The sequence below is a fragment of the Giraffa tippelskirchi genome, chromosome 7 (assembly GCF_054371585.1).
Source record: "Giraffa tippelskirchi isolate mGirTip1 chromosome 7, T2T-mGirTip1v1.2.pri, whole genome shotgun sequence".
Classification (NCBI taxonomy): Eukaryota; Metazoa; Chordata; class Mammalia; order Artiodactyla; family Giraffidae; genus Giraffa; species Giraffa tippelskirchi.
This window is the reverse complement of record NC_137281.1, coordinates 126,633,498-126,655,888: the sequence shown is the minus strand read 5'-3', so window position 1 is coordinate 126,655,888 and position 22,391 is coordinate 126,633,498. Positions and strand designations below refer to the sequence as shown.

The 22,391-nt window shown below is 40.6% G+C and overlaps 1 long non-coding RNA gene across 1 annotated transcript; it reads left to right on the top strand.

The window, feature by feature from the left end:
* Positions 1 to 3,263: 3,263 nt before the first annotated feature.
* Positions 3,264 to 10,710, top strand: LOC145514254 (uncharacterized). Its single transcript, XR_014059990.1, has 4 exons — positions 3,264 to 3,324; positions 6,813 to 6,902; positions 7,604 to 7,910; positions 10,175 to 10,710. It is a non-coding gene; the product is annotated as an uncharacterized LOC145514254 (long non-coding RNA).
* Positions 10,711 to 22,391: the final 11,681 nt, after the last annotated feature.

Sequence of the window (22,391 nt, the reverse complement as noted above, 5' to 3'; positions counted from 1 at the left end):
GTTGCTTTCTGATTAATTAGGTGGTTAATATTTCTGTCTTCTCAGCCACAATGAGTAGGGCATTTGGACAACTGAGAAAACTAATTTGAGTGTGTGTCTTAGAACTGTTTGAATAATCTTCTGTTAGTTTGGAAATGAGGCTAAAGAAGATATGTGATATTAAAGAAGGATCAAGGCAGAGCTAAAAAGAGGATGTAGCAGTCCTTCACTGGAGAAGGAACTAGAACTTGACCAGACAAGTCTGAGTGTTGGAGAGTTGACTTCTGGGGTTATTCTCAAGTTTCTCTTATCCAGATTCTGCTTGTCATCCTTCTGCTTGCATACTTCTGCCTCAGGCCTCTGCCAGCAATCTGGTGGTCCTCTGACTGAATTTGAAATACATGCAGGGACTTCCCTGGCAGTCCAGTGGTTAAGGCTCCATGCTTCCAATGCAGGGGTGTGGGTTTGATTAAGATTGCCACCAAAAAAATGCATTAAGTATTTTTATGGCTAGGTATGGGCAATACATACTATTTCCTGGCATTTTATAATAACTTACCTAAATAGAAAAACTTTTGCTGTATCTACAGCAGATTTGGCAGGAAGCACCCCCAGTGAACTCTTAACTCCGTTAATTCTAGGATGGGTCTAAGAACCTTGCAACCCACGCTATCTCTATTTGCATTAGTCAAGGGGAAAGGAAGTTGCCAAGGAAATATTTGTAGTATTGAGCTTGGAACAGTGTACAGAATGGCAGGATATAAAATTTCGTCTTGAAGCTCTCATTTATTAAATGTTAGTGCTGGCATGATAACAGCCTGGATTATATGTATCCTGTTTCAGTCTTCATTGGATATTTGCAGTAATTTTCAGAGGATCTTAAAATTTCAGTGTTTATACAGATTTTAGAGGTCATCTCATCCAACCATGTTTTAGTTTGATGTGAGCATTTAAATAGCATAAAGGTCTTGAAAAATGAAGTGAGGGACAGCATGTTAGGTTCAGCCCAAAGACATTGAAAGACTAAATACTTGGCAGTAGAGGAGGGAGGTTATGGTCTCTACAGAAAAATGTCATTGACCATAGTGGAATTCTGAAGCCAGAAGGGGTGTAGAGACCATCATTTTCCAAAACATGTTCTTCAGACTTTAATAGATGTTGGTTCAGAAAATAAGTTTGGGAAATGCCAGATTTAGAAGACTTTTACAGCAGGACTTCAGGAGCCTTCAGTGTATTAAATGCAATGTGAATCTGGTGCTGAGGGGTGGAGAAGGGAAGTTTTTCCAAACTTACTTAACCATTGTTAATGGCAACCCATTCCAGTATTCTTGCCTGGATAATCCCATGGACAGAGGAGCCTAGCGGGCTACAGTCCATAGGGTCGCATAGAGTCGGACATGACTGAAGCGACTTAATATTCAGCACAGCATTTATATGAATATAGTTAGGAAAATGCTGTTACACTTAATTCCTACAGAGATGTATCCTTTTGTTTGACAAGTGACACTCTAAGATCAGATGGCCAACCAGTGATAAGAGTCATTGCCTGTTTCCTTCCCATAATACATTGGGAGCTCCTAAAGGGCAGAATCCTCCCACCCACCCAACCCTGGGCAGTGGGCAGAGGCAGGGGCGCCTTTTCCTCCCTGGCTCCAGCTGTAACCTGATGCTGATGCTTTAGGAGCTGCAAGCTCTCCACGGAGGACTATAGGCTTGAGTTCCCTAGTTGGTCTCCTTTGTTCCCAGGCTCTTGTGAAAGAGTGCCTTACCTGGGCTGGATATACTTCCTTTCATGTGTCAGATTCAAAATACCCAGGGGAAAAAAAGCAAAAAAGTGAATAAATTAAGGAAAAAAACAAAATTCCCAGGAAACATAGTTTTTCATTCTGGTGATACATGCAAATTTGATAGGGAAACAAGTTGCACACTGTTAAATAACATTTAATATTGCTTTTGTGTCCTTTCCAAGCTGTGTATATATTGACCTTTTATCAATTCATGTCAAGTAGGGCCCTTCTAAAACTGTCCCATCGTAGGTTGCTGCTGCTGCTAAGTCGCTTCAGTCGTGTCCGACTCTGTGCGACCCCATAGACGGCAGCCCCCAGGCTCTCCCGTCCCTGGGATTCTCCAGGCAAGAACACTGGAGTGGGTTGCCATTTCCTTCTCCAATGCACGAAAGTGAAAAGTGAAAGTGAAGTTGCTCAGTCATGCCTGACTCTTAGCGACCCCATGGACGTAGGTTAACTAATAGAAATTTTAAAATTCAAGGACTATACTTTTGGGAGACTAGGAGATGAGTTTCTGGTATGTGTGTATTTTCCCCCAAAATAGTCTCTTGGCAGGTAGTTAGCATGTACTTTTCCTTGGCCTTTGTGTTGGATTACAAGTGGGAGTGCACTTAGTATTGTCCATTGCCTTATGGTTTTTCATTTATGTGTCACAGGGAGCAACTTCCTTCCCATCCTACCGTTGTCAGGCTATGTTGGGAAGCTATTCTTTAGGGAGATTATATCTGGTTTTCTGCTGAAGTAAGATAAAAAACAAGTATGTTAATACCTGACCTTTAATCCTTTCTACTAACATCAAATATCTATGTGCATCATTCATACCTTCCCTTGACAACACCCACACTCACTACTGTCTCCGCTTGATCTCCAAAAATATTTGATTCCCTGTGAGCTTTGTGATAAACAAAAGTATAACTAATAACTATTTGGGTGGGGGGTGCGGTCTAAGGCTGTCATAATAAATCCAAACTCTGCCAACAAGAATCTGGGTTTTTTTTTTTACTTTTGCCACCAGGCATTCCCTGGTGGCTCAGCTGGTAAAGAATCTGCCTGCAATGTGGGACACCTGGGTTTGATCCCTGGATTGGGAAGATCCCCTAGAGAAGGGAACAGCTATCCACTCCAGTATCCTGGCCTGGAGAATTCAATGGCCTGTATGGTCCATGGGGTTACAAAGAGTCGCACACGACTGAGTGACTTTCACATTTCTCAGAGGGAGGTGACACTGTGACTCTTGGAACTCATAGGTTGTTACCTTTCAGCTTCTATGACTGTTCTTGTGTTCACCCTCCCTAAGTGCTGTCAGTGACCGTAGTCACAACTCACAGAAGGTGGGCTTTTTCATTTCCTTTCCTTCATTGCCTCTCATTTTCCGTAGTCAAGGCAGGTTGGTTTTCTCAGTGTTCAGTTTTACGGAAGCATTTTTCTTGTTTGATCTGAGCAATGGCCAGTTCAGATGGCAAAAAATACATAACTTTCATTTTATAATTTTTCCAGTTTTGATTTTTCTCATTTGGAACTTGTGCATTCACCTTTGATCATTTCAAGGAAGTGAGAGGTAAGTAGTAGAACTCTCTCCTGGATTACACTTCTTCTCTAGCTGAATTGGTGCGTTCATTATCTCATTCACCAAGCGCAAGTCATTGTGCCCTCTGTTAGACAACCTCAAAGAGGAGGCTGTTCCAAGCATTCTTGGGAACATGGCCCTCCTCATTTTTGTTTATGGTAATCCAGAAAGTTCATGAAGAGTGCAAATATTAAAATCTACCTACTCATGAAATGATTGATGACAAACAATGTCGGGGAATATCTAGTAAAAAAAATCTATCTGTTGGGGAACAATGGCCACCACCCCTCCTACTAGGAGGGTTAATAGCCACTGTGGCACACTGGCTTCCTCAAACACGAGTGGGAAAGGTTGGTGAGTTTTGATCCTGTAAAATCTGTTCATAGCTTCTCAATCCAGGGTCAAAAAAGGACCATAGTTCTCAAGCTTTCAGGCTAACCTGAATATGTGATAACTGATAGAAGATTAATGCCAAGAAGCCATGCAGATTGGGATCAACCACTGCAACATTTCCGGTTAACTTCCCGTTTCTTCACACTTTAGTTCATGCCAGACTGATTGAAAAATAGGGTTTGAGGTGTAAGAATCCAGGAATTTTCTGCGCTAGACAAAAGTAATTCCCTCAAGTAGTATTAACTTTAGGAAATAAAAGGGCCAAGATGAATGGACTACATATACTAATAGAATTGAGATGGGAGAGTGTTCAAACAACAAAAAGCATGTGGGGAAAGGAAGCTACTTGATGCCTGGTCACAACATTCTTGACAGCTTAGACACTTCATTTTCTGAGAAAGGTGAATGATACGGTAGCATGGATCTGATCACAACATTTCTTGAACTGAAGCCCTTTACTGTCTCCATTTATATTTGGAGGCTCCCTGTGACCTAGCCCAAGCTGCACCTCCTTCCTGAGCTCTATCTTCAGCAGCATTTCTGTCACAGCAGACTATATAGCATTCACCTAAGAATGCATGTGTTTTAGTTATTGTAGTGATTACTTGGTGTTTTGATCTACCCAACATCCTATTTCTCCTCCTTTGGGGTGGGCACTTGCCATGTATCTCTACAAGGATTAAATCACGTGCTGCTACAGCTGCTAGTTTTCAGCACCCCCTGAAAGAGTTCAGGGTGGAGAGCAGAAACGAAGCATTCTGTGCTCCAGGAAAAACTGGCAGGACAGATATTAAGATAGACATTTTCAGGAGCTGATTTTATGAGCCCAATTCTCGTTTCTTCTTAGATCTAGAAAAGCACTAAAATCCTTCATGGTGATAACTATTCCTCATGACTAGCAAATGCTTCACAAAATTAGCAGAAACCTTCTGGAAAAATACGTTTGAGTGCATGTATTCTCCCTCCACCAAAATCACATATATTCTGGCCTTCTCCCCTCTTTGAAGCAGTTTCTCAGAACTATCTCCTGGGCAGCAGTCCTCATTTTACCCCAAATAAAACAACTTGCAACTCTCACATTATACATTTTTTTAAGTTGACAAGGTCCTCTCTTCCCCATCTGTCGATGAATTACTGCCCTAGGCCAACCCACTCTTTGTGGTTCTATGTGGCTAATCCTAGTAAAGTGTTGCAACTTTCCCACTCTTGGTTAAAATTATTTTCTGTTTCACCTGAATCCCTGTTATTAAAACAGCTTGATCAAAGCACTCACGGTAACCATGCCAGGTGATGGGTGTATGTCTCAGGTAAGACTGTACTTCCCATCTCATAGCCACACTGATTATCCCAAAGTTAGGCACAGACCCCAAACGAGACCGAGAAGAGGCTTTCTATCATACTGAATTGCTGGCCTGTGTGTGCAGACCTGTGGCAGTTCAGTAGTCTGGTGGGCATGGCATGATGTGAACATGGAGCCGCCTGTAGTCAGACTTCGTGCCTTCCTCCTGCAACATGGGTTATGTCCATCTGCTATGGGAGGGAAGCAAGTGGAGAACTGAAGCAAATGCTACCCCTAGTTTTCCTGATTCCACTTGAATTTACTTAAGCTATTTTTCTTGGTCAGAAAAGTTCAAATGAATAATAATTTGACCACAAATAAGCTCCACCTCCCTAATGGAAATTCTGTCTTTTGAAGACCTCCCTCAATCCTCTGAAATTAATAACTACTTGTGAGTCCCTGTCATAGTCCATTTGGGCTACATAGCAAAAATACCATAAACTGGGTAGCTTGTAAACAATAAACACTCCTCTAAGCTCTGGAGACTGGGCAATCCAAGATCATGGCACCGGCAGACTCAGTGTCTGGTGAGAGACCACTTACTCATTGACTGCCATCTTACTGCAGTCTTGCATGACAGAGGGACAAGGGATCTCTCTGGGCTCCCTTATAAAAAAGAGCACTAATCCCATTCATAAAGTCTCTACCCACATGACCTAATCACCTCTCAAAGACCCACCTCTAAACACTATCACACTAGGGACTAGGCCTCAACACATGACTCTAGGGGAGATATTCAGTCCTTAGCATCCCCTATTAACAATATGTTTGTTGCACTGGTTTCATTTTGCCTTGACTTGGGGTTTGATCACCTGCCTCTTTTTCACTTGTTGACAGGCTCTTTAAAGGTAAGGAGGGACTTCCCTGGTGTCCAGTTGTTAAGCCTTTGCCTTCCAGTGCCATGGGTGTAGATATGATCCCTGATCAGGGAGCTAAAACTCCACAGACCTCACAGCCAAAAAAACAAGATATAAAGCAGAAGCATTATTGTAACAAATTCAATAAAGACTTTTAAAATGATCCACATTTTAGGGAGCATCATTGGACTCTCCATAGGGCACTGCATTGTAGGGTCTGAAATTTATTGAATTATATCTAGACTGGTAGTATGTAAGTACTAGGAATAACCATGAATTAAAAAATATGAAAATCCATGCTTTCATGGAGTATATATTCTAGTGGAAAATTATTTGACCAAAATTCATGGGAACTGCTGAACTGGAAGAAGCCTTGAGAATAGGCAAACCCTACTTGGAAACAAGAGGCTCAGGAAGAAGGGATCTTGCTTTTTCCACAACCAGAGAAAGCAAAATTAGTAGCTTCTGGGATGTAGCAAAAAAGGAGTAGGAAGTACATGTCAGGGTGAACTTGAAAATAGAACTTGGATTCTATTTTCTATTCTATTAAAAGACTGACCATTGTATTTACCTGTGCAGAACAAAAATGTCTAACTAGATGTTCACAGTTACTCCCCAACTTGTGCTCCATAGTAACTCAGTGGTGTTTCCTACAGAGAGGTATTTCTTTCTTGCTGTATGCTGTTCCCTAAATGCAACAGTGCGTGTTCACTTCTCTCAACCTTTGCTCTCTGTCGCCTCACCAGAGAGTGTGTTCTGCTTCTTTCCCATGTACTGAAAACCTTTACTTATTTTGAAGCTGGTAATCACTGCATTCATGATTAGAAAAAGAAAATTTCCAGTGCTTTCCCAATTCCTTCCAGATGCAGACTATTTTCTCTCTATACCAGACAGTAATTTATGATTTACCCTCTCTGCAACTGAAACATAAAGGAAGAGAAAACAAGCAAAGGAGGAAAAGATGGGGTTCATGGGAAATGGTAGGTAGTCAATTAATTTGCATTTGTGGAAGACATTATAATGTTCTGTTGTGTTTTGTTTATAAAGAAGGGAATGCATTCCAAGTTTCATGTGACCAGCTGTCAGCTTTAGGATCATAATTTTTTTGGAGGGTGAGGACCCCGGTTTGTACATGTACATAAATGCACAAAGTTTTGTGTCAGTTCTTACACAAAATTTTGCCTCTGATGGTTGACTGACCATGTGCTGTGCTAAGGATGACCTGTGTGAGGAAAGGACACATGAACAGGGGAAGGACTGCTCCCTCAGACAGTTAGCGTGGAAAGTGACCCAGCCAGTGGGAACAGCTGGGGCATCTTGTTTGGGGCTGTCTGACTGGATCCTTGTCATAACCCCGAGTTGAAGAACACTCCAGTCTGACTCATCGAAGCTTGGAAATTTTTCTCAACTGGATCTGTGGTTGTGAAGATTTGCTGCCACTACCTGACTGAAAGATTCTCTGCTCGTTTTTCATATTCAAGGATATGTCTCTATGCGTGGGTGGGGAGGGGGAGCTTACTAGCTTGCCAAATATATTAAATCCTCAATCATGTGACTTTTATAAAAATTACTGTTAACATTTACTGGTACTGTTCTAGATGCTTTAGATGAATTCCCTCGTGTCATGTTTACAATGCCCTCCTGAGGTAAACACTGTTGTCGGGCCTTATTTTTCTACAAGGAAACCAGGACATAGATGGAGGTGACCAGACTGTGGCCGCACAGCTACGGCATAATGGCGGAGCTGCGGCGTGTGATGCTCAAGCCTGTGCCGCGCTGCCTCTCCCAGTGAAAGTGGAGGAAACAGTCCACGTGGGCTCCAGACCAGACTCCACCTCTCTTGACTGTAGGCAAAAGTCTGAGGATGGCAACTCAGTCAAAACTCTTAGCTTATTCCCTTGCTTGCATTCTCGATTGCTGGCAAAAGTAACCACGGTGCTCGCAAGCGGGATAGAAATAAGGCTGTTTCGTGAAAAGCACAAACCAAGGTGATCACATCCTGCCTTATCTCCTTCAGAGTTAGGAGCAGAATGGCTGATGTCTTGACCAATGGATATAATCTTACCTATACTCCTCTGAGTACATAAAGCACCTAAATATTATCACCCAGGAATAAAATAATCTCGAGAATGTGTTAATTCACATTCCCCTAGGTTTTGAAAGGCTGAAAAATATTCCATTTTGTCATCTGTCATGATTATCCTGGAACCACATTTTTAATGGTGTGAAGTCTATTGCAGAAATCACACTCTGAAATCTTTCAGACAGTTCTCTAGTATGACACATCTATATAAAGGCAATCAGGTTCTCAGCTGTACCGAGGTCCCTCAGGAGTCCATAAATCCTAAATGAAAAATCGTCATCAAAAGAAACTAGAATTCCCTTTAGTTTAAATCACATTTTACATTTCTTTAAAAGGTTTGTCAGACCCAGATTTCCACTTATATGAGATTTCTTTAGTCCTATAACCACAGAATTTAAGAATACTTAAGGTAAACTTCAAGACTTGGGAGCACGGTCATGTTTGTAAAACATTTTCCTCATATGACTTGTTTGACACAAGCTCTATGAGTATAAGGAGAATCATGAAATTTGTGTTATGCTGTTTTCTTACATTTGAAAATGCTCTGGCAACTTTATATGGCCTTTACCTAATTTACTGTAACAAATTACTTTTGAAGCCCATTTTGCCTCGCTTTTCATTAATTTCTCATGTATAAATAGTTAATATTTATAATCTAAGGAGTTGCCATTACAGTAGGAATGAAAGACAAGTGATATAAGCCACCATCTCGCCATCGCCATTCTCTGTTCAGAGTGGTCTAATTTCATAATTTTGGCAACACTCTTAATGCTCAGCAAACCGTGAGATCACTGCATCAAGCAGCTATCCCATTCACAGCCCATCTTTCTACTTTTATTTTAGCTAGATTTTACAACCTGGTCTCTGCCTTGATAATTAAACATTTCACCATCCATACGCCTTTAATGTCATTGCTGAAAACTTGCCTCACGTTTTTGCTTTAAGTCTTTGTCCTTCTTTTTGGTATGTCACTAAACAGGCTGAGCATTCAGGAAACTGTACACTATTCAGATTCTCGCATAACGTTCTAGTTTAGAGCACAGTAGCTTTTTGTTGCAGAGGGACCAGCTAAAGAATGTTCTTATTTATGCGGGTGGTGGTAAAAAGCCTCAGTGGTTACCTAGGTATGTGTATTACACTGCTGTACTTTTTAAAAATATTTTACCTGAGTCAGCTCTTAATTATACCTAACATTGAGGAGAAAAGTGTTGACTAAAACAAATTTATGAAAACCGTACTTATTTTGGAAATGTAATCCAGAAATATACTCAGCTATATGTCAACACATATTTGTGTCCTAAGTAATTCAGTAACTAATGTAGGTGCTTTCTCAGCTCTTTCCATGTTACCTGAACTAGGGTGATGGTAGGTAGTGCCCAGGTTACCGCAGATAAGCACCTGTTTATCAAGTCTTGGCTGACCTTTAGCGAGTGGCATTTGTCAAGGATACCATTAAAGAGAGCTTTGAAATACATTAGATATTTATTTAAAAACTTGACGACCTTCCAGCTGGAACACCAGTGTGCCCAGATATGCAACTTAATACTCTTCACAGTACAATACTCTCTCACAAGATCGTTGCCTTCCGTTAACAATTCAGAAGCTGCCCTTCCTGTTCACACCCTCATGCCAGGGTTTTCTGAGAACAAGTTCAGTAGAGAACTTACTTAACATAGCAGTTTATCTAAAAATTTTACTCCAAACCCCCTTGGGCAAACACATGTCACTGATCCCAAGGTAGCATTCAGGAAGTCCCTGATCCAAGCACCAGATTCAGCAAATTCCCAGGCATGACCAAACTTGCTAGAAAACCAAAAAGGGAAAATCTGGGAAGTAAGCCAAGATCCTGGGTGTCATTTTTATAGCATTCAAGCCAACTCTGGTTTCAAAATTCTTTTGAGATCGTTACTCCATGATGGGAATGCATTCCACAGTGCTTGGCCACGGATCACCACACAAGAAATACCCTGCAGAATTGTGCTTTCATACTGCTCAGTTTTTGCAGTAGGAACATTTAATTGTGGGTAGAAAAGTTTGTTTGGTTCTTGAATTTTCTTAAAATCTACTGGGAGGCATTACCAAAGAGTAAATATAAAACTGGACTAAGACTTTCTATCAAATATCTTAGACTAATCCCATATCTTCTATCTTCCTGGCCTGTTTCCAAAGATGCTGTGAAGAATGAACAAGAAAATATTTTATTTAAGATGTTACAGAATGAAGCAGGGCAAAGGCTAATAGAGTTTTGCCAAGAGAAGGCACTGGTCATAGCAAACACCCTCTTCCAACAACACAAGAGAAGACTCTACACATGGACATCACCAGATGGTCAACACCGAAATCAGATTGATTATATTCTTTGCAACCAAAGATGGAACAGCTCTATACAGTCAGCAAAAACAAGACCAGGAGCAGACTGTGGCTCAGATCATGAACTCCTTACTGCCAAATTCAGACTTAAATTGAAGAAAGTAAGGAAAACCACTAGACCATTCAGGTATGACCTAAATCAAATCCCTTATGATTATACAGTGGAAGTGAGAAATAGATTTAAGGGACTAGATTTGATAGAGTGCCTGATGAACTATGGACGGAGGTTCGTGACATTGTACAGGAGACAGGAATCAAGACCATCCCCATGGAAAAGAAATGCAAAAAAGCAAAATGGCTGTCTGAGGAGGCCTTACAAATAGCTGTGAAAAGAAGAGAAGCGAAAAGCAAAGGAGAAAAGGAAAGATATTCCCATCTGAATGCAGAGTTCCAAAGAATAGCAAGGAGAGATCAGAAAGCCTTCCTTAGCGATCAATGCAAAGAAATAGAGGAAAAGAACAGAATGGGAAAGACTAGAGATCTCTTCAAGAAAATTAGAGATACCAAGGGAACATTTCATGCAAAGATGGGCTCGATAAAGGACAGAAATGGTATGGACCTAACAGAAGCAGAAGATATTAAGAAGAGGTGGCAAGAATACACAGAAGAACTGTACAAAAAAGATCTTCACGACCCAGATAATCACGATGGTGTGATCACTCACCTAGAGCCAGACATCCTGGAATGTAAAATCAAGTGGGCCTTAGAAAGCATCACTACGAACAAAGCTAGTGGAGGTGATGGAATTCCAGTTGAGCTATTTCAAATCCTGAAAGATGATGCTGTGAAAGTGCACTTAATATGCCAGCAAATTTGGAAGGGGGTTTGGGAGTATAAAATACTCGGAAAGATAAGAAAGTAGTTCTAGTGGTTCCCTCTGCAAAAGAGTCTAAGTTTTTAACTGAATAATCAATCCTTCCCCTATTTAATTAAAATTTTACTCTTATCATGCCAAAAGTCTTCACATATAAGTCTACTTCTGTATTCTGGAATCTATTCCATTGACTTCATTCACAAAGCACACACTGTTTAGATTACTGCAGTTTTATAATGTTATACTATCTTGTTAGGCTGGTCTTTCTCCTTTTTTTAATGTAAGATCCTTGGCTCTGGTTTTTTTTTTCCAGTAAGAACTTTAAAATCAGTTTTTCTACTTAAAATTTTTTCTTTTGGTTTTTTCATTGAGATTGTGTTAATATTCTAAATTAATCTGGATGAAGCAGACATCTTACTGACATTGAAGCCTCCTATCTTAGAAAAGGATGTGGTTTTCCACTCAAGTCTGATTTTGTGTTCTTTAAAGAAATTTTTAAGATTTCTTTGTTTAGATTGTGAACGTTTCTTTATTTTATGCTGTACCAAAGTATTTTGTCTTTTCTGTGATCATTGTAAATGGCCTCTTTTATCCATTATGTTTTCTCAGTGGTTGCTATTTGTGTGTACTAGGTTAAGCCATGTGGTATTGTCATACTTGTGAGTCTAAAAAAGTTAAATATTGGCAGTTTCATATAGCTTTCCTAGTAGGAAGGCTAATGATATTGTGTTCATTCGCTAAGTCATGTCTGATTTTGCAATCTCGTGGACTTCAGCATCCCTGTCCATCACTATCTCCTGGAGATTACTCAAATTCATGTCCATTACTTTGTTCCTAATTACTTTAGAGAATACTCTTGTCATACTTTTTCAGGTGATTTTTTTTCCTGCGTTTTTCAGATGTGTAATCATATTATCTATCAATAAGGATTAATCTTAATTCTATCTTTGTGATCCAATTTTTGCTCTTCTTATTTATTTCTGTTGTCTCATTATGTAGGTTATTACCTCCAGATTGATGATAGTTAGTTATAATGGTGAGGGTAGACATTCTAGTATTTCCCTACAGAGCATAGTCTTTCTGGTTGGGAAATATAATTATATATGAATGATATAACATGATTATTCCTATTTTACAAGTATTTTAATCAAGAATTGTCAAAATTTCAAAAATGCTTTCTAAAATAATTTATGAAGATGGTCATATGATTTTTCTCTTTTTAATACTAATAGGGTTAATTATGTAGATACATATTTTTTCAGATGGAACCATCTTTGCATGTCTTATATGAATCATACTTTACTAAGGTAGGCTATTCTTTTTATGTGTTGTTGAATCCATTTGCTAATATACTCTTTGGAGTCTTAGAATTAATACTCATGAGTGCTTTTAGTCTGTGATTTTTATTTTATGTTACCTTTGTCAGGTTTTGGTATCAGTTTTAATTTGGCTTCATCATAAGAATCTGGAAGATTTTCATCTTTTCTACATACTCAAGAACATTTGACGTCATCTGTTATTTAAAAGTTGATAGAATTTACTAGTAAAATCACCTGTGAGTAGGGTATTATTTATTTGTTTATTTTGAGTAGGTAATTTTACAACTTTTCACATTTCTCTCATAGTAATTGCTAAGTTTTGATTGTTATCTCTTCTGAGGACAACTTGGCAATTAATATTTTACTAGGAAATAATCTATTTTCTGCATTTAAAAAATGTATTTTCATACAGCTGAGCAAAATCAGCTTTTAGAAGGCTTATCATCCCTTATGTCTGTGGTTTTTAATTAATTTCAAATTTCTATTTTTAGTATGTGTGCTTTCTCCATTTAAAAAATATAGTTAGAAACGGACTTCCCTAGTGGTCCAGTGACTAAGACTCAGGGCCCAGTTTCGATCCCTGGTCAGGGAACTAGATCCCTCATGCTGCAACTAAGACCCAGCAACCCACAACAACCAAATAAATAAATAAATAATTTTTTTAATGTAGTTAATTATCAATTTTGTTGGGTTTTGGATTTATTTATTAGTACTGCCATTTTTCTGTTTTCTAATTCTTTAACATCTACTTTTATCTTTATGCATTCCTTCCTTTTGCTATACTAGATGTAATAATGCCAGTTTATGTCTAACAGCATTTTGGAAATTGTTTAAACAAATAAAAAATAGTACATAATTTCTATTGCCCTCCATATAAGAATTTTTTTTAAGAGAGATAATTAAATTTTAGTGCGGAGAAATGTAATAAAGTCCTAAATTTTTTCCTTTGTTTTGTAAATATAAATTTAACTGTCCTGTGATTTTTTTATTTTGGAATTGTTGACAATTTCTCCTAAGCAACAAACCTAATATGACAATAGGAGTAAAAAATATGCTGTTCTTGTTGGCTTTCTTTAAAATGGCCTTCCTCTGTTCCCTTGTGTCTCAATAAATTATTATACAATGGGTCAAGCTATAATATGAAGATCAAGAAAAAATATATTCCCAGCTTTTCTCCCTGCCAAAACATTGCTTTATCTATTAATTTAATTGTTTGGCTACCTAGCAAGTATCCCTTGTTTGTGTGTGGTTTTGATATTATGGGTCAGTTAGTTTCACTTCTTTTAGTTCAATTCAGTCTAATCGTCCTTTACCACCTGCTCGCCACTGCCCTTAGGTGCAAGAGACAGAAAACTAAGCCAAGCCACCTTCTCTCCACACTTGCCCATCTCCACCCTAAGGAACTCACAGTCTGTTCTGTTAGTACAGATTGTTCTTTAAGCCTCAATCAGACTTTGCCAAAATACCCATCACAAGACAGGACAAGGAGAAGAGGAGATCGCTTAACCCAGATCATTTTCCATAACTGTAAAAACAAGAAACAAAAGTTAAGCTAGTTAATATGCATGCTCAGTAGTCAGAAGGATCCTCGCAGCAAATTGCTTGTAGCAGCCCTCACAAGCCTGAATGAAGCTCTTGTTTGACTCTCCAAATTCTGCGGGTATTCAATCCCTAGACTGTATTTTCCCTGGAAAAGCCTTGGTCCTTCATGCTCTGCCAAGGAGAGTGAAGGTGAGGAGGCCTTCGTTTCCCCACAGTTTTTCTCCATTCTTGATGCCATAGGATCCTGAGAGTGGTAGAACCAGTTCACATATGAGCTAGCTAAAGAGTTTAATTACCTTCAGAGATTTTTATTTCTTGCAAATGCAAAATAACTTCAATTAACTCAATTTTTACATTTCACATAAAAGAAGAAATATGCAAGTAATACCTGTATATCTACTGCTGCTGCTGCTGCTGTTGCTGCTGCTGCTAAGTCGCTTCAGTCGTGTCTGACTCTGCGTGACACCGTAGATGGCAGCCCACCAGGCTCCGCCATCCCTGGGATTCTCCAGGCAAGAACACTGGAGCGGGTTGCCATTTCCTTCTCCAATGCATGAGAGTGAAAAGTGAAAGTGAAGTCGCTCAGTCATGTCCAACTCTTAGCAACCCCATGGACTGCAGCCCAACAGGCTCCTCCGTCCATGGGATTTTCCAGGCAAGAGTACTGGAGTGGGGTGCCATTGCTTTCTCCGACCTGTATATCTAAGGTACATTTATCATTTCTTACTTAAAATAGTTCAAAATAATCAACATTAGGTCTTCTGTGGCAGTGCAGTCTTTAAGACTCCATGCTTCCATTGCAGGGGGCATGGTTCAGTTTCTGGTCAGGGAACTAAGATCCCACATGCCTCGCGGTGGGGGGGGGGGGTAATTAAAACAAATTTAGTGGCTTAGAGCAACACAGGTTTAAAAATAATAACAATAATCAACATTATCCTCAGGGACACTCTGATGATGGAAGTGGCCTTAGATTTATTATGAAGTTACAAGGAAAGAACAAGATTTGGGGCTTATTACTCACTTGAAACTTACTCACTTGAAACTAAGATCATGGCATCTGGTCCCATCCCTTCATGGGAAATAGATGGGGAAACAGTGGAAACAGTGTCAGACTTTATTTTTGGGGGCTCCAAAATCACTGCTGATGGTGATTGCAGCCATGAAATTAAAAGACGCTTACTCCTTGGAAGGAAGGTTATGGCCAATCTAGATAGCATATTTAAAAGCAGAGACATTACTTTGCCAACAAAAGTCCATCTAGTCAAGGCTATGGTTTTTCCAGTGGTCATGTATGGATGTGAGAGTTGGACTGTGAAGAAAGCTGAGAACCGCAGAATTGATGCTTTTGAACTGTGGTGTTGGAGAAGACTCTTGAGAGTCCCTTGGACTGCAAGGAGATCCAATCAATCCATCTTAAAGGAGATCAATCCTGGGTGTTCATTGGAAGGACTGATGTTGAAGCTGAAGCTCCAATACTTTGGCCACCTCATGCGAAGAGTTGACTCATTGGAAAAGACCCTAATGCTGGGTAGGATTGGGGGCAGGAGGAGAAGGGGATGACAGAGGATGAGATGGTTGGATGGCATCACCGACTCGATGGACATGGGTTTGGGTAGACTCCGGGAGTTGGTGATGGACAGAGAGGCCTGGCGTGCTGCAATTCATGGGGTCACAAAGAGTCGGACACGACTGAGCGACTGAACTGAACTGAACTGAACTCACTTGAACATGCTAGAAACCAGAAGGCAACGTGAGAATATGACAGTAGACAGTCGTATACCTTTTTCAGTATAATTTCAGGAATATTTCAGTAAACTTAGATCTTGTGTTTCTTTTATGATGGTAAAAGTGAATTATCCAGAGCCTCTGGACTCCAGCTATTTAGTTATTTAGGAACATTTCCTGGGAGGAAGATATTTGCATCCCATGAATAAGGGCCCCAGAAGGAAAGTGTTTGGGCCCAGGAAATGGTCCCTCCAGGCTCACTCTACTAGTGATAGATGTTAGTTGTTCAAACAACACTCGTTTCACATGTTGTCTCATCTCATAGTCTCACAGTCTCATCTGAAAAGTTTCATCTCCCATTTTCTCTCACGTTTTGTGATATCTCCACAAATCCAATATTTGTGTGAAGGGGATGTTGTTTTATTTTTAAAGACATATTTCATCTGTCTTTGCACCATTACATTATTAGACAGTTATCTCAGTGGCAACATAATTTAACAGGATCATAGACTGTCTTCCTTGTGGCTTTTCTAAGTTAAATTTCTCCATTTCTTCATATAAAGACTCATCACCTTCCTAATCACTCTCCTACTGGACATATTTTAATTTGTCCCTATCTGCATTAAAATAAAATGCTTTAAACAGGAAAATACACTCTAGTTGTAGCTAACAAGAGCAGAAGGAGGAGGAAGCAGGCCTCTGACCTTCTTTGTCCTGCCCATTGTAGCCTCTGGCAGGCACACCACTCTATTATTAAAACTCATTATGTCATGGTGCACGAAAATTCCTAAGTTTTGGACATCCCTGGTGTTCCAGTTATTAAGAAACAGCTTGCCAACACAGAGGACGCAGGTTCAATGCATGGTCCAGGCAGATTCCACACGCTGCAGAGCAGCTAATCCCGTGTGCCACAACTACTGAGGCCGTGCCAAGAGCCCAAGAGCCACAAATACTGAAGCCTGTTTGCCTAAAGCCTGTGTTCTGCAACAAGAGAAGCCACCTCAATGAGAAACCTGCAAAGTGCACCAAAGAGTAGACCCTGCTCACAACTAGAGAAAGCCAGTGTGCAGCAATGAAGACCCAGCTCAGCCAAAAAACAAATAAAATTAAATATTTTTTAAAAGTCTTTTTAAAAATTTCCCAAGTCTTTTTCACATGGATTGCCAAGTACCCAGTTCTTCTCACTTGATTTTTGAACCCTGAACCCAAAATATTTTATACTTGTCAAGGTTCTGATTATAAACAACAAAAACCGACTACAGTTCCTTAAGTGGAAATGGAATTGACTGGGTATCTGGTGACTCGTAGAAACAAACAAACAAACAAAAAGTAGAAATGGACCAGATAGCAGCAGGCTGCTCAGGGCGTGCCACTTACCGACAGGGAATTTGGTGCCCCAAGACTGGCACCTGCACCACTGGATACCTACCATCCTCGTGCTGGGTTCCATTGTCACTGGACATGCACTTTGCCCTTCCAGACTCTCCTCCCTGCACAGCCACCAGGAGGCATTCATAACTGACCGGAGCTGTGTTGTCACCCCCTCAAGATACACAGTCCAGGTGGCAGCATTGATTGACTGTGCATAGATCTTGTCCTTGTTCGTGTTCCCTCGGGGGGGGGGGGATAACTGCCCTTTGGGCCTCCAGAGTGGAGGGGATGTTTTCCCTATTATGATCTTAGTGTGTATATGTCTGTGTGTACTCAGTCGTGTCTGACTCCGAAACCCCATGGACTATAGCCCTCCAGCCTCCTCTCTCCATGGGATTCTCCAGGCAACAATACTGGAGTGGGTTGCCATTTCCTTCTCCAAGGGATCTTCCCGACCCAGAGATTGAACCCATGTCTCCTGCATTGCAGGCAAATTCTTTACCACTGCACCACAGGAATTGATCTTAGGGCTCCTCCCAAATAGAAAAAGCTTTTCAACACTGGGCAACCCAGATTATAAATACTATATGTAAATTTTCATTGTGTGAATTTGGGCTCAAAACTTGGGACTAGTATCTTTCAAGTAATGATGCTGTCTTTCAGTTAGCTTTCATTCCCAGGTTTATGCTACTACACACTTTCTACGTGCTTTCTTTGTGTTTCTCCAGACTCAGTCAAAGGATTGCACAGGAAAGCCTCAAAAGTAAGCATTGTGATCAGGCTTCCCTCTGACTTGAAGACCACATATTAATCTTCAGGAAATGTATTCCTCCTGCCACCCCCAAGAAGAGAATACAACCTCCAACTGGGTGAAAGAAAGCTGGTGTAGGATATCTAACAACATTTCGGAAAAGCAGAGCTCAAGTATTCTGAGAATCGCTTCAGTTGATGTCTATCTTCTCTACCTACTACCATCAACTCAAGTCATAGACAGAAAAGTGTGAAGACACAAAATTTCCAGCCCTCAAACCATGATATAGAGAGGAAAACCAAGTAGAACTAACTGGGTTCTGAAGTTTATAGAGGAAAAAGAATCTTGATTCAAAGCAAATAGAATGTAGACAATCTAGATAAAATGTGAGCTGGATGAAAACAAAATTGTAAAGTGATTTAACAAACACTTGCTTTTCCAACATTCAAAGAAAGGAAAATAGCATAAACATGATAAAGGGCCTAATTTAGAAGAACCCTAGAAACAAGGGAATTGACTACAAATGCTTTTGACCACAAATCATTTTAAGAACATGAATTAAATAAAACAAAAGCTCAAATACACTGAGATAAAAGAAAAAAAGTAGAATGAGCTGAAAGGAGGACCAAACAACATAATTACAAAGTTAATAAAAGTAAAAGCAGCAAGGAACAGAGTAGAGATTGCTAAAAAATTTGAATTACTAACATAGAGCAAAGGTTTGAAGTATAATATAATCATAAATGATATCCCAGAAATAGTAAGCCCATCAAATTAAACAAAAAATATTCAAGAGAATACCCTTGAAACAAAAGAAAGTGAATTTGCAGAATTAAAAAACACACTGTTTCAGAAAACCTCAACATGTAACATTCAGTACTGAGATATATCATGACTTAAACTTACTTAACCTATTGATAGTCAAAAGTAAGACTTCTTCAAGCATTCAGGCAAACAATATCAAATTATCTGCAGGAGACAAACTGACTCAGAATTCAATGACAGAAAATAGTAACAAGGACTAAAGTAATGCAACTAAGAGTAGCTTATCCAAATAAGTTGTCATTCCTGTACACAGGCAAAATGGACTTTTCTAAACATACAAAAAAATCAGGAAACATAATGCCCATGCTGCTGCTGCTGTTGCTAAGTCGCTTCAGTCGTGTCCAACTCTGTGGGACCCCATAGACGGCAGCCCACCAGGCTCCTCTGTCCCTGGGATTCTCCAGGCAAGAACACTGGAGTGGGTTGCCATTTCCTTCTCCAATGCATGAAAGTGAAAAGTGAAAGTGAAGTTGCTCAGTTGTGTCCGACTCTCAGCAGCGACCCCATGGACTTCAGCCCACCAGGCTCCTCCATCCATGGATTTTCCAGGCAAGAGTACTGGAGTGGGTCGCCAGTGCCTTTTCTGTAATGCCCATGAGCATCTCTCAAAAAAACTACTTGGTGATATCCTGGCATTTAAGGGACAAATTTAAGGGAAAAAAGGAACAAAGAAGCATATAGAGGACTTTCAGTGAACCCCAAATCCATATAAATGCAGATCAGTACAAACTGCTGGACTGTCACTGAAGAGAATGTTAATGTTCCTGAAGAGATTGTTAATAAATATGAAGAGTACTATAAAAGTCAGGAAGAGAGGATGTGAGGTGGGAGACCATGTATGCAGTTTATCCCCATCTATCATAGAAGGGGTCAATCGATGTATGAAACTGTGACTTCCAAAATCTCTTCTTGATCTTTTTTTTCCCTTTAACTTTTATTGGAGTATAGTGGCTTTACAATGTTACGTTAGTTTCTTGCTGTCCAGCAAAGTGAATCAGTCATATGTATATATACATATCTCCTCTTTCTTAGATTTCCTCCCCATTTAGGTCACTGCAGAGCACTGAGTAGAGTTCCCTGTGCTATACATTAGGTTCTCATTAGTCATCTAGTTTATACATAGTAGTGTATATATCGGAGAAGGCAATGGCACCCCACTCCAGTACTCTTGCCTGGAAAATCCCATGGAGGAGCCTGGTAGGCTACAGTCCACGGGGTCGCTAAGAGTCGGACACGACTGAGCGACTTCCCTTTCACTTTTCCCTTTCATGCATTGGAGAAGGAAATGGCAACCCACTCCAGTGTTCTTGCCTGGAGAATCCCAGGGATGGAAGGGCCTGGTGGGCTTCTGTCTATGGAGTAGCACAGAGTCAGACACAACTGAAGCGACTTAGCAGCAGCAGCAGCAATGTATATATGTCAGTCCCAATTCATCCCACCCTTTCTTCTCAGTCTTAAAGAGATTGTTTAGGGACTAGTATTTCTTGAAAGAAGAAAAAGGTATTAGAGTTTTAGCAATTCTTTCCACTTCAATTTTGTTTTCTATGAAATTCAAGTGAAATTAAATCAATTATTTTTGTTGATAGTCAGTCCCTCCTAGGGGAGATCAGTCCTGGGTGTTCATTGGAAGGACTGATGTTGAAGCTGAAACTCCAATACTTTGGCCACCTCATGCGAAGATTTGACTCACTGGAAAAGACCCTAATGCTGAGAAGGATTGGGGGCAGGAGGAGAAGGGGACGACAGAGGATGAGATGGCTGGATGGCATCACTGACTCGATGGACATGGGTTTGGGCAGATTCTGGGAGTTGGTGATGGACAGGGAGGCCTGGCATTCTGCGGTTCATGGGGTCGCAAAGAATCGGACACGACTGAGCGACTGAATTGAACTGAAAGGAGCCTTAATATGAGATGATGTTACATCCATGGGATTAGGACAATACAAGAGAATATTAAACACTATTGATTTCCCCCTTTAAAAAATGTACACTTGGGGCTTTCCTGATGGTTCAGTGGCTAAGAGTCCACCTGCCAGTGCAGGGAACATGGGTTTGACCCCTGATCCAAGAGGATACCACATGCAGAGGGACAATTAAGCCCATGCTTCACAACCACTGAGCCAGCGAGCCACAACTGCTGAACCCAAGAGGCACAACTACTAAAGCCTGTGCACCTAGAGCCTGAGCTCCACAAGAGAAGCCACGGCAATGAGAAGCCCATGCACTGCAACAGAGAGTAGTCCCCCACTCGCCGCAACTAGAGAAAGCCCTCACAGAGCAACGAAGACCCAGCACAGCCATAAAGAAAAAATAAAATTGAAAAAATTTTAAAGATTAATTACTCATTAAAATGTACGTTTATTTCATTGTGTTCATGTCAGCTAAGTTAGTGATTTCAAATTATACCTTTCATGGGTATACACAATTTGCCAAAACTCTAAATTAAACTGTACACTTAAAATGGTTATATTTTATTGTGTGTAAATTTAGCTAAGAAGGTGTATTTAAGTGATTTGTTTAGATTATGTCCCATTGGAGCCTATCTAGAGGATCAGGGGCAAAACGAAGGGAAAGGTCAATGGACAGGGCTTTCTTTTCCTCCAACTCCCACCCGTATCTGTTTAATTAACCTAGGCAGTTTGGCATTTATTTCTTTTATACAGACGTCAACACAGGATTCCATAGCTTTAAGGAAGGGGGGAAAAAGACACTACTGTTTTAAAAGTATTAATAGATATCAGTTGACCTGAATATAAAAAAATTGTGTATGGCTGTACGTGGTAGGTAAGAGAAATGAGCTAACAAAGTAATTCTAGTGAATTAAAGGTAAACATATTTGAAGCAAACATTTCTGGATGAGACACACATTCCTGCTTTCCAGCGTGGCTTCAGTTTAGGTCCTTCCTGGACAGATGGAGATGGTCTCCAGATGGCCTATGGTGCTTCTGGATACATGACTGGGCCTCACTGGGGCTTGGACAACCCCCTCCACATCCCACCCCGCCACTGGGCCTCCACCGCATCCCCCAGCCCTGCTCAAATTACCAGCAGGCCCACACCAGGGAGCGGCTGGCTGGTGTCCTGCCCGCACAAAACATTTTCAGTTTCCCTAACAATTTTTTCCTTCATCCTTGCAATGTTTTGGCAGCTGCAGGGCCTCCTTTTTCTCCTTTCTTTCAACTTGCCTTGTGCTTCAAGCCACAGGGGAGACCCAAAACCCTGCAGAACATCCCGGAATGCAAAGCATTTGCAATGAGTCACAGCTGCAGAGGTGCCAGCGAGGGCTGTTCCAGACTGAGAGAGGGAACGAGGGAGGAGGGGTCAGAGCCGGCAGCTGCAGAGCTTGTGTCAAAGGCTGGACCAGGAAAGAGGAGCGGCAACACTGGCTGAAAGGAGGAAAGAAAACCACCAGAAAAAATCTGTACAGGGACCACTCCTCTGAAACATCTCCACCTGCTCCGTGCGGATGGAGCTGCCAGCTCTTTTAGCCTCATCCTCTAAGCCCCATAAATTTTCCCAGGAAAAAACAACCTGGACTGTAGAGGGCTGCGAGTTAGCTGGAGGAAATGATCCTGACAGTTCTGTAACCAACAACCAGAAGGAGCTGAGCCCACTGAGCTTTGCAGTCAGTACACTATTTTAAGACACTCTTTAAAAATGCAGTGGGAA